The following is a 2522-nucleotide window of genomic DNA, read 5'->3' as shown; positions in this document are numbered from 1 at the left end:
ACGTTCAAACGTATTTATGGCGTTTGTCTATACTATCATAACGAAAACTTTCAGGTCATGTTGTTTCCAAAATTGAAGGTTGCCAAAAACGAACGGGGTCTGTTTTGTTAAAACATTGTGAAATAGCGGAAACAAAATTTTCATTCTCAAATATTTTTGCGCAGAGTTTGATCTAAAAATAATAAATATCAGTTGGCAACACTTACGAAAGTGAGAGAAATGTTAATCTCTCTCTCCTTTTCGATCGTCTCACTTCTCACTGATGATTATTATTGGAGTAAAAAAGTTTGTTATTATTTTTTTTTAACTTACATGCCATCTATAAGAGTTTAATAGTTGAATATTTGCCAAAAAAAACTTTAAATCTAAGCTTCAAATCGGAAGCCATAAATACCCATAATAGTTATGGCGCCGAAGCCATTGTCATGCAGAAATTTTTCTCTCTCGCCGATTTTGCTTGGTGAGATGAGAGAGACGCTCAGTTGTTGTCATTCGACGCTGCTGTGGAGACTTTTACCGGCCGGTTTTAAAATTTTTAAAATCGATTGTGCGACGGCCAAAGAGAAGCGTCTATAAAAGCCGGCGTCGGCCTGCCCGTTACCTCAAATTTGCGTCGTAACCCAATCAATTGTGTACGTTCAGGGTTCCTGTTTGTCCTACAATATAAACCACCAGTGAGATTTGTTTGAAGCTGATAGCAGAAGCAAGGAGTGGCCGAGATTAACATCTAATGTAAGTATAGTGAACTCTGCATTTTGCTAAGTGATAATTTGATTGTGTTTTTTTGTTGTTAAAACTATTAAACGGTGATTAGTTGCTTTGGAAAACATGTGATCGAGTATGATATAGGAATTCAAGATGGCTGCCAACTACTACGCAGTATGGTTAGTCTTGTCTGGAAATTTTAGATCGATTTTGTTACTTCTCAAAGATTCTTTCTATTCCAATAAACTGTTAATTCGTTAAATTTTCGTGTGATGAAACTTTGAACAGCTGTTTGTTAAATTTCTCCAACTCGAAAAAAGAATTTAAACTATTATTAAAACATTCCTTTACACGTGTTCGTAATAATTACGCCTTTGTTAAAGCCTTAGTCATCCCAATTATCCTAAATATTCATTCCATTGTAAAAACAAAAAAAAAACTAAACAATTGTCTCTTCTTCTTTCCCTTTGCAGAACACCCCGGGCCACCCGACGTGCTTTCATCCATCATGCAGTTGTCCCGAGCCGGTGCCGTCCTGTTCCGGACCGATACGATTTGTTGCCAAAAACAAACGCTCTAAGCGTGCGGTTTCTGGCAACAAATTTAATAGAAATTACAGTGGTTGGTATCTTTGCCCGGAATGGCGTGGCCGGATTCGATTCCAGGTCGGGTCGTTCCGAGTAAATTTTTCCCTCTATCTGGACCCGGTGAGCTGGCGCCGATGGACCCACGAGGACCGGAGGTTTCCCACTCGCCAAAAACCAACACGATTCCGGAAGGTTCGGTCATCTGAGAATGCTGACGATTCGGAATCGAATTTTTTTTAGTGACGCATGACGACAATTGAAAAAAAAGATGGACGAAATAAAAATTTAATGTTTGTGTAAACTAAATTTATTACTCTTCTCAATTTTATCAGCATATCACATTTCCCTTAAAAAGTAGGCTAAAAGGTTCTGTTATAGAATTTAACTTTCTCCAATTGGTTAACTCAATCATCAAGAGCTGAAAAGATGATTTCCTCTGCTACGAAGCTTCCTCGAAATTTTTCTCGATTTTCTTCCATTGCAGTTTCTTCTTTTCTAAAATGACTGGAAAAGCTTGGAACAACCACGTCTTGTTCCAGAAGCATCTCCCTCAACTCCGCCTTACTTCGCTTCAATCATCTCCTGTTGTTTCAACTTTGACAAATTGATTAACCATCTTTCTCGCTAAGTAGTATATGTTGATGTATACTGATGTTCGCTGTTGCTGCTGATGCCTGTTAAACTTTGGGAGTTTAGTTTTGGCGAAAAGTTTTAATTGGATTTCTTGTGTAAACAATTCTAGACTGAAGATGAAACAATAGGTCTCGGTGCGCGTTGGAACTGCACACTTGTGCAGTTTGTTACTTTTATGGGATCTTCAAATGCAATTAACACAGATTAAGTTTATCTGATCTTTTCTGCCAATATAATTATCGTCTCTTTAAAATTGCGTCCCTATAATAATAGTTCCATTGAATAAGAAATCAGAAAGCTTTAAATTTCGAATCTCTATAGTCTGAAAATATGTAAACCAGTATTGAATACATAATTTAAAGTATGATATTTATAGGTTTACAAAAAAATATAACTTATTTCAGACATTATACAGACCTCGTTCGTTTTTGGCAACATTCGATTTTGGCAACATTCGATTTTGGCAACATCCGATTTTGGCACATGTGCCAAAATCGAACGGTTTTCAGAATCAACATTACCTTTTAGTTTTCGTTATAACAGGACCAATTTAATTAAGACAAATACCAAAAATACGTTTTTATATTCTGAAATGGT

The 2522-nt window shown here is 36.6% G+C and overlaps 1 long non-coding RNA gene across 1 annotated transcript; it reads left to right on the top strand.

Annotated features, from left to right (window-relative positions):
* The first annotated feature begins 379 nt into the window (after positions 1 to 379).
* On the top strand, positions 380 to 1598 carry LOC129747729 (uncharacterized). Its single transcript, XR_008737562.1, has 2 exons — positions 380 to 732; positions 1179 to 1598. It is a non-coding gene; the product is annotated as an uncharacterized LOC129747729 (long non-coding RNA).
* Positions 1599 to 2522: the final 924 nt, after the last annotated feature.

Source organism: Uranotaenia lowii, chromosome 2 (genome assembly GCF_029784155.1).
Source record: "Uranotaenia lowii strain MFRU-FL chromosome 2, ASM2978415v1, whole genome shotgun sequence".
In the NCBI taxonomy this organism is placed as follows: Eukaryota; Metazoa; Arthropoda; class Insecta; order Diptera; family Culicidae; genus Uranotaenia; species Uranotaenia lowii.
This window is presented reverse-complemented; position numbering and strand designations above follow the sequence as displayed.